This window comes from Bos indicus x Bos taurus, chromosome 11 (genome assembly GCF_003369695.1).
Source record: "Bos indicus x Bos taurus breed Angus x Brahman F1 hybrid chromosome 11, Bos_hybrid_MaternalHap_v2.0, whole genome shotgun sequence".
Taxonomy (NCBI): Eukaryota; Metazoa; Chordata; class Mammalia; order Artiodactyla; family Bovidae; genus Bos; species Bos indicus x Bos taurus.
In genome coordinates this window covers 28,850,010-28,860,068 of record NC_040086.1, presented here as the reverse complement: position 1 = coordinate 28,860,068, position 10,059 = coordinate 28,850,010, and the positions used below count along the sequence as shown (strand labels likewise).

The 10,059-nt window shown below is 39.4% G+C and overlaps 1 long non-coding RNA gene and 1 other non-coding gene across 2 annotated transcripts; both read left to right on the top strand.

Annotated features, from left to right (window-relative positions):
* The first annotated feature begins 3,290 nt into the window (after nt 1-3,290).
* Nucleotides 3,291-9,482, top strand: LOC113901173. The gene is made up of 3 exons (XR_003513342.1): nt 3,291-5,262; nt 5,949-6,003; nt 8,728-9,482. It is a non-coding gene; the product is annotated as an uncharacterized LOC113901173 (long non-coding RNA).
* On the top strand, nt 6,555-6,659 carry LOC113901981. Its single transcript, XR_003513637.1, has one exon. It is a non-coding gene; the product is annotated as a small nucleolar RNA U13 (small nucleolar RNA).
* Nucleotides 9,483-10,059: the final 577 nt, after the last annotated feature.

Sequence of the window (10,059 nt, the reverse complement as noted above, 5' to 3'; positions counted from 1 at the left end):
AGAAATATCAATCACCTCAGATATGCAGATGACACCACCCTTATGGCAGAAAGTGAAGAGGAACTAAAAAGCCTCTTGATGAAAGTGAAAGTGGAAAGTGAAAAAGTTGGCTTAATGCTCAACATTCAGAAGACAAAGATCATGGCATCTGGTCCCATCACTTCATGGGAAATAGATGGGGAAACAGGGGAAACAGTGTCAGACTTTATTTTTCTGAGCTCCAAAATCACTACAGATGGTGACTGCAGCCATGAAATTAAAAGACGCTTACTCCTTGGAAGGAAAGTTATGACCAACCTAGATAGCATATTCAAAAGCAGAGACATTACTTTGCCAACAAAGTTCATCTAGTCAAGGCTATGGTTTTTCCTGTGGTCATGTATGGATGTGAGAGTTGGACTGTGAAGAAGGCTGAGCACTGAAGAATTGATGCTTTTGAACTGTGGTGTTGGAGAAGACTCTTAAGAGTCCCTTAGACTGCAAGGAGACCCAACCAGTCCATTCTGAAGGAGATCAGCCCTGGGATTTCTTTGGAAGGAATGATACTAAAGCTGAAACTCCAGTACTTTGGCTACCTCATGTGAAGAGTTGACTCATTGGAAAAGACTCTGATGCTGGGAGGGATTGGGGGCAGGAGGAGAAGGGGACGACAGAGGATGAGATGGCTGGATGGCATCGCTGACTCGATGGACGTGAGTCTGAGTGAACTCCAGGAGTTGGTGATGGACAGGGAGGCCTGGCGTGCTGTGATTCATGCGGTTGCAAAGAGTCGGACACGACTGAGCAACTGATCTGATCTGAACCTTCATGAAATTACTGTATGATTCCTGAATGACTTCTCTCAAGCTTTTTTCTTTCTGGTATTTATTTAATTTTTAATATTTGACCAGTTGATACATTCACACGTTTCACAAATCAAAACAGGACTTCCCTGGTGGACCAGTGGTTGAGAATCCGCCTGCCGATGCAGGGTACATAGATATGATCCCTGTCAAGGAAGATTCCCACATGCCATGGAGCAACTAAGCCCTTGCACCACAACTGCTGAGCCCACACTCTGGAGCCTGTGCTCTGCAACAAGAGAAGCCACAGCACTGAGAAGCCTGGGTACCGCAACTAGAGAGTAGCCCCTAGAAGGTCCGTCTTTACAGCAACAAAGACCCAGTGTGGACAAAAATAAATACATAAATAAATTAAAAAAAAAAAAGGTTTCCACCAGAAATTTTTAAAAAGATCAAAACAAAATAAAAAGGTATATGGTGAAAATTCTCCCTCCCACCCTGCTTCTTCCATCCCTTCTTCACGCCCACCCACCCTCATAGGTAGAGATAGTTACTTATATTGCTTTTCCCATGTGTCCTGACAGTGATTCTTCATGCACATGTAAGCAGTTCTTTCTTTTCTTCTTCCCTGCTTACACAAAAGGTGGCATATTATATCTCCTGATCTGCATATTGCTTTTCCCGTTGACAATGTCTCTTCGAGCTCTGTCATATCAGTACTGAGAGAGCTTCCTCATTCTTTTAAACAGCTACATAACGTTACACTACAGTTTATTTAACCATTCCCCTATTGATGAACACTTGAGCTGTTTACAATCTTTGCTATTTATTACAAACAATGCTGTGATGAATAACCTGGCACATATGTCTGCAGGTATATCTTTAGGATAAATCCCCAGAAGTCTCCTAAACACTTTAATGAAATCTTCCAAAGGAATATTCTAGGGTGGCGTGACTAGGTTTCCAAATTAGAACGTCAACTTTCAAAGGATTAGCTCTCACATTCCATTAAAAATAATTCTTCATTGTTTGGTCTGAAAATTATAGCTTTTATCATTTCCTAATAAAGATTTTTAATTTCTGCAGTGAGTGTTTATTGGTATTTTATCATGTTTATCCTGTTTAACTATTTTTTAAAATTATCTATTTACTTATTTATTTTTGACTGTGCTGTGTCTTTGTTGCTGCAAGCCTGCTTTCTCCAGTTGCAGTGTGCAGGCTTCTCTTATTGCCCAGCACGGGCTCCAGGGCACTTGGGCTTCAGTAGTTATGGTACATGGGCTCAGTTGCCCTGTGGCATGTGGAATCTTCCTGGACCAGAGATCGAACCCATGTCCCCTCTATTGGCAGGAAGATTCTCAACCACTAGACCACCAGGGAAGTCCAGAAAATTTTAAAATATTTAATCTGCTTCTCCTGTAACCAGTAATGGCTGGCATATTTTTAAAAAGAAGAAAGAATAATATTCAACTTGATTATGTGCCAGTTAATAAATTGCAAGCTCTAGAAAATACTTGAGTCTTCTTAACTCAACATCTAGAAGCATCTTTTGAATGAAGTATATGATGGGATTAATGGGTTTGGAGTTGAGAACTTGTAAGGTGTAGACTGCCCCAAACAGCTCTAGTGCTACCCTAGCCTCAGGTTCAAATATCCTTCATTCATTTTCTTTTTTTAAATTAGCCTCTCTTTGCATTTGTCTTTGTAATTCTTCAATTTCCCATGGTTGCTTTTGGAGAATAGGTTTACGGGCCTGGGAAGATGGATTGACTTTGGTAAATGTGCTTTATAACTGAGCCGTGTAAAGTGAGCATCCTGTCTTTACATTAGGCACCTCCCTCCATACGTTTTTTATTTATTAGATTCCAGATACATGAGACCAGGATGGAAGAATCCTAGGGTACTTAATTTACATGAAATATTTAGAACTATTTAGGGCATCATCAACTCAATGGACATGAGTTTGAGCAAACTCCAGGAGATAGTGAAGGACAGGGAAGCCTGGCGTGCTGTAGTCCATGTGGTTGCAAAGAGTCGGACACGACTTAGTGACTGAACAACAAAATTTAGGAGAACATACAGATGTAGAAACCTGTACAAGTAACATGGCAGTGAAAGCTTCCATTTGAGAAATAGATATAAATATCGTAAGAAGCTAGCCTAGCCATATTACTAGTGCTATTAGAAAATAAAATTATCTTTCCACATAGGACTTCTCTTTGGTTCCATTTCATGTATGGGGAGGTTTGTTTGTTTGTTTCAATTATAGAATGAAAGTATTTAAAAACAAATCATGAGTTGACAAGTTTCAACAAATAGCCACCTATAAAGTTTTCCTTGGCTCTAAAGCTCTCTTCCTCAGAAACTGCAAAATCTACAAATCATGAAGCTAGAACTGCCCAGTATCTTTGAAGAGTATCTACTCGCAACTCTAACTGAAACTACCTTCAATTTTTAAAATGTCTCACATGAGGATTCTATAGTCTCTCTTTTGGCCATTGTCTTTTTCTTTTTTAAAATGGAATCCACTTCTTTTTTGGTTTTAAATTAATTAAATTTAAATGCCTTCTCATATATTTTGGTTTCTGTATTTGCAATATTTATCCTTCAAGCTTTCATTAAGCACTAACTCTTCTATGTAAACATTAGGAAATGTCAGTTATACGTTCTCCTTTTTTTCTCTTCAGCTGGTAAGACTTGGATTCTAGAAGATATCCAGAATTCCTTCTTAAATGAGGGATAATATTCAGTAAATTTATTTGTGCGTCTGGTTCCTGAGTGTTTGTAGAGAGCGTCAGTTCTACTCACCACACTCTTAATTTTGTTCTGCGGACTCTGGTCCTCTCTACTCTCAGGGCTTGGTGAGAATAGTGATGTCTCCACCCCCATGCTGTGGGGTGACACATGTGACTTGGGTCTAGGTCTTCTGGTATAGCCTACTCCCCTGGTCACAGTGACCCATTCTAGATCTGCTAGAAAAGTTGGTCCTGGATTTGAACCTAGGGGTAAGTATCAGCTTGCATCCATATCGGGTACAGAAGGTGAGAGCTTGTCCAAGAATGGAGCCCATATGGAAGATGCTGAGTTGAGAAATGGAGAGAGAGAAAGCAAGTCCTCGGTCATATTGTTTGAGGCCTGGATCAAGCTTCACCTGCACCAGATACTCTAAATTATCCAGTTACATGGGTCAATAAATTTACCTTTTGATTTAGCTACTGTGGGTTATGTTTTTTCAACTTTGGCGAGCAAAGGATTTTTGATTGATGTAACATCTTCAAACAAAATTTGGCAAATTAGAAGCATGTTGTGTCCATGGTTTGCCAAATTTTGTGATTTCCCCAGCTAATTCCCAGACTCCTTTCTTCTCACATCTAGAGTGACTTTAGCCTTGCAGCAAACCCATCTAAACACCAAACCAGAGTCTTCTTTCCCTTCCCTGAAAGACTCCTCCAGTTCTATGCTTAAACCCAGTTCACTGGGGAAGTTAAAGAAGGAAGGGAACAGATGGCAACCTGATTCATATTCCTCTTGTAGGAATTAAGCCAATTTCTTTTAGGGGTCAGTTCCAGTTCAGTTTCAGCAGTGAATGAGGGTTGTTTGAATCTATTTCTTGTTTAGGCCTATAATCATCTGCAGTAATCCAAAGTGCTTCGCTGGGGAAAATATTTGAGGGAGTTAAAATCTTGTTCCAGTTTGAGGGAACCATGTAATGTAGAATCAAGTTGCACCTGTCTTATTAGGCCTTTTGTGCTAACAGGGGCAATATATGGGCAGGATAGGGAGGCGATTACTAGTATACTTAATACAAAAATGATCAGCCTACTGCATCCATAATAAGCTGTGTCATAAAATCTACTCTTCGGGTTTGCTTTTAATAATTCTAATCCACGTGAGAGTAGACTTTGAAATATCAGACTGTATCCACCAAATGACTAAAAGATAGGTTAAGACAAACTTTAAAATTTTTACCTCTTTTAGAGGAGCAGGTGCCTCATAGGTGAAATACTTAGGGCCTCTGTTTGAAAATTATTTCTAATTAAAGTGATAGACTTAGTGAATAATTTGGGGACATGATTATCCTCTAAAAAGTAAAAATCTAGGTTCAGAATATCAACTGGACCTTTGTAGATATATATAATATAAGCAATATTATACTAATAATATATAAGATAAAAATGTTATATTTAATATAAATAATTACAAGGCACTTACAGAATGCTCAGCTTGTTCCAGGATATTTTTTGTTAGTGGCTGGTGTACAAACAAGAGATAGAATGACAGATGCCATCTGTATGTTTTACAGAAACACCTCTTGCTTGCGCATGTGTAAACAGAGTCAGGTTTGACAAAATGCAAAGAGATGTCTTACAGATGGCACCTGTGAGGAAGACAGGTCTCCTCAAGCTGATGAGGCTGTAAAAGCAGTTGTCATGAGTATGTGAGAGTCTGCCACACCTGTTCTTCAAGGAAATTCCCACTGGTAAATATGAATCTTCAGAATCAGAGACCAAGGCTAGCTGAGCTTAGTTCAGTTTTCCATTAGTTCAAGAGAGACTATGACCACCAAAATGGCTTTTTGTGAGTCTTTCTGAGACTTTTCTATTTCTCCTGGCTCTGTGTTATTTGTGGTTAAAGTTGAAGATTAAAATCCTCTTACTTGGTCCTTGAAGAAATAACCATGATTAATCTTATAGCATTAAATTCATTGGTGATGTGTTTTGAAGGGAATAAACTCCTGCAAAAATAAACTGCAAAAAGGCTTGGATATACAGAATTTCGATGCTTCAAATGATGTAATTTTCTATAATATTTAGCCTGCCATTTTTAGTTTGGTATTTGTATAATAGGAGATTTCGAAGAAAAAGCTAAAGAGAGGCTAATTTGCTTGGTACTGCTTCTGTTCTTTTGTTCTTTTAGAATCTAAAATTAACCAACATCTGCAGTGTCAACAGGGACTCCATATGGCATTCAAGTTTGTACTTTTCCTAAATAATGCATTTGAAGCAATGTAATCTGAGAGGAATTCTGAGGTGATAATGAATAGACTGCCTTATATTGTATAGCACTTGATAGTTTCAAAATGATTTAACAACTAGGACTTTATTTGATCTTCATAACAATGTTAAGAGGAAACAAGATCAGGTATTTCTTATTCTTGTCAAACAGATGAGAAGATAGAAGTCCAAAATATGGAAGAGAGATGACCACAGTCACAAATCTGGTGAGTAGCAGAGTGAGAATGAGACCCTGGCCATACTCTAATCTCATGCCCTTTCACCAAATTACTAAGATCAAGTTATTGACTCAAGTTAAAATAGCATGTTTTCAAAATATTAGATCCCTCAAACAACTCTGTAGGGAAATGGAAAGGACTCAATGCCAGAAATAAATAATAAACACGCACCTTTAGTTTCCTGGAGTTTAATGGATTTCTTTGCTCAGTTAAGTTCACAGAGGACTTCTACTAAAGTTCATCTAGTTACTCTTGTGAGTTCCTATTTTACCTACCAAAAAAAAGTTTTTACCAAAATGTTTTTTCTTCTGTGAAATCGCACCTCATAAATCTTTATGTCAAATCTAGAAAATTCAAAAGCTTTCCAGTTAGAGATGTTGCAACTAAGAGTGTTTTCCTCCCAGTAATAAATTATAATTTACCTCTACCTGAGTTTTGAAATATTTTTTCTCAAGCCAAATTTCTGTAAATGTCCACAGCATAACAGGATTTCTAGGACAAGAAAGAAAATAGTTTAAAGTCAAAAAATGTATTATCTGATCCTTTTGTAGTTCATGAGCATGATGATTGGGTGTTCATGCTGCTGCGTGACATGTGCCTCCCTGCAAACCTTGTTACGACACCGGCACATTACCCGTCTGACGTAAAAAAAAAAAAAAAAAAAAATGTATTATCTTGTGACTGATACACAGGCATAAATTTTGAAGAACTCAGGTTTTGAAAGCATAAGTAATGTTATTGCCAATCCACTTTACAGAAATTTCTAGCTATGTAATACTACTATTTCTACTTTTAAATGAAGAGAAAGTCAGTTGCTTCCATTTCTTTAAAGTTGGAGGCTTAAAAATTATGAATGCTGGCATTCTTGAAGCGGAACACTGTGAGTTTGTTGTATCAAAAAAGGTATTGGCGTTCACGAGCACTGACAGGCAGATGGATTTCCCACAAGTGGAAACACAGAGCTACACTGGCAAAAGGAGCAGCCAGCAAGCATTTCAATCGTGATTTGGCTCATCTCTGCTGGTTCTGACTCCACAGAAGTTCATCTTTAGGAAGCACCTTCTACCAAATGGAAAGCTGGCAAGAAGTAATGCTTGAGACTGCTGACACTGAAACAACCAGAGCTTACTTAAAATTGAAAAAACATTTCCCCCTATTATTTGTTTGGATATGTCTCAAAGAACCCCAAACAGAAAAGCAATATTTAAATTTGATTTTGTCCAAAACATTCTTGCAATTCTAATACCCTACCTACTCTGTGTCCAGGATTAGTGGACATTTTTGAAAAGATTATCTGACCCAAGTAGAGGATTGTTATCTTTCTATGAATGAGAAAATTTAGATATGGGAGTGATGAAAAAGAGAGACTCAGAGAAAGAGACAAAGGGAATGACTGGGAGTGTCCTTCACTAGAAAAAAGTATTGGGAGGAATTGGGTGGAGTTGGAGAATTTGGGTAGAAAAGCTTTCAGAGAGGGGAGGTTTAAATCATTTGACTGGGCAATAACTCCATCTGGCTAATAATGGGCATCTGTAAAGAAAGAGCCAGGGTGATAGAAAGGAATGACTATGGTGGTACCACTGGGTGGTAATCTGACTGCTTAGTGACAGCGAATGCAGAGATGGGAACAAGGTAACAAAAGAAAGGGAGGTGCCCAAGATGCCAGAAGAAGCCAGGCTGCAGGGGTTTCTTTCTTCTTCAGTCAAATCTAGTTTTTCTCTTCCCTTTCCACCATCTCTACACCTCTGCCCCACACTGCAAGAAAAATCCATGTTCACAGGCCCAAGTTTGTTTAGCTTAGTCCTCATTCACCACCGAATGATTTGTGGAGCCTGAGACTGGTAACCACTCTTTAGCAAGGACTTCAGCATTAATCAATCAGAATTGGAATGATATAACTTTGTTCCCAGTCAACCCAATTACAACCACAGATCTCTTTGAGCTACAGCACAGTAATGTGGTGTCCTGGCGGTTCTGCTGCTGATTAATGGACTGGACAGAGAAGTGTTGGAAAGGCCAGTGCAACTCCTGCAATAGTCCACTGCTTTTCTGCCAGATCGGCTTCAAAAAAAAAAGCTGATCATACCAAACCATGTTAGCCAATTACCTGTATTGCTTGCCTGAACTATAAAGTACAACAGTACATCTTGTTCTTTTGCAATTCATTATTAGAAGAAAGAATATAAAGAAGAATTAGACCATGCCTATAATATTCAAGATAGCTAGACAAACGTGCATACTCCTACAGTCCCCACTGGAGCATGTCGTTTGCACACTGATATGGTAATGATTATTCTCAAAGTTAGATGCAGTATCACTCCCTCTTCCTCTCCCTGCCAAGATTCAGTGTCTCTCAGAGGCAATGGGACAAGGACACGGTCTTGCCAGCTGCTGCTGCTGCTGCTAAGTTGCTTCAGTCATGTCCGACTCTGTGCGACCCCATAGACGGCAGCCCACCAGGCTCCCCCGTCCCTGGGATTCTCAAGGCAAGAGCACTGGAGTGGGTTGCCATTTCCTTCTCCAACAGCTGATGACAAGGAGGACCAAAGATTCAAGGACCAGCTGTACATATAGCTCATTCACCTGCCTCTCACAAATCACCCAGTCCACACACATCATCGCCACAGGAGGAAGCGGGTTCTCCAAGGTCATCCTAAGGATGATTGTGGAGGGTAGCTGGACCCATGGGATTTTGCCTTGTTTTCTCCACAGATACCTTTGCAACGGCTTTTGGGGGGCTGTGCACTCTCAAGAAACTGATGCCTCCTGTGTGAAAATGTAGAGAGCCTGGAAGAATGGAACATATCATGACTGATCTCTGAATACCTCATCCTGGAGGGAGTTCTTGCTTTCACAAATAATTCAGTGCTCAGTCGATCAACACATTTAAAGGAAGTTTCCAAACATGTCTGAAACTCTAGGTGCAGAGACTTTAGTGCCAATTAACAAGGGCAGTTCAGAACAGAAATGAGCGAAGTGAAGAAGCAGTGTGATAGAGTAGAGACAGCCAGCTCTGTCAGCAGCTAGCTGTATGCCTTTGGTGATTATGCCCGCACCTCAGTTTTCCCAACTCTAAAACGAAAAGGAGCTTGGTGAGAAAAGCACATTTACGGTGTCTCCCTGTATGCTCTCCCTGACATTGAATTCCTTGCGGGCATGCTGCTGCCAGCCCTCCTCGTCATGTTTTCCCTCACCAGCCCTTTCTGGCCTCCACGTTTTTTCACTAGGGATGTTTTATTGAGAAAGACTGGTGGCACCTGGCACAACATCATATGCTGTCTCCCAGATTCCTGAATAATTTCTTCTGGGTTGGAAAGGAGTCTCTTTCATTTTCAAATACCTGTATCTAATGTCAGCCTTGCCCTGAGGAGCAACACCACAGAGTTGGACGGTGGAATCTTTAGTTAGCTTCTCTGAGGCCATGTGCTAATAAAACAAACAAACAAAATAAAGTTTAACAAATCTTTTGTGCATTTGTCTTTGTTGTTGTTACTGCTGCGGTTTGATTGTCGAAGAATATGTTTATAACGTCAGGACCGTAGAAAGGGGTGAAACACTTAGAGCAAGTCAAAACCTTGCCGGATAGGTTGCCAGCTTTTTTGATCTCTTATTTCACACAATCTCATGTCTGTTTTTTATGGTAGAAGATATATATTGCTATGTTCTTCTAAGGCCATTTTCCTCATATAGAGTGCGTCTCAAATACTTTGGAAGGAAAAATCATGTATTTTTTGTTTTGTTTTGTTATTATTGTTATTATTTGTAACTTAGAGAGCCTATAATTTTTATTCTTTCAAAATAAATCCTTAAGTCCCCTTGTATCTCACACCAACTCAGTAAACAAGGAAAATGGTATTCAAAAATCTTTCCTTTCCACTTATCTTTCTGAATTCTCCTATATAGCTGAGGAGTTGCCATTTTCTGAGAAGTTGGGGGAGGGGAGGGAAGAGCATTCCTCTAATATCAGGCCTCCTAAATCTGAGATTCCTTATGTTGCTCAAAGAACTAAGCATTCTGAAAATTCTGCAAAAATTAATGCAAATA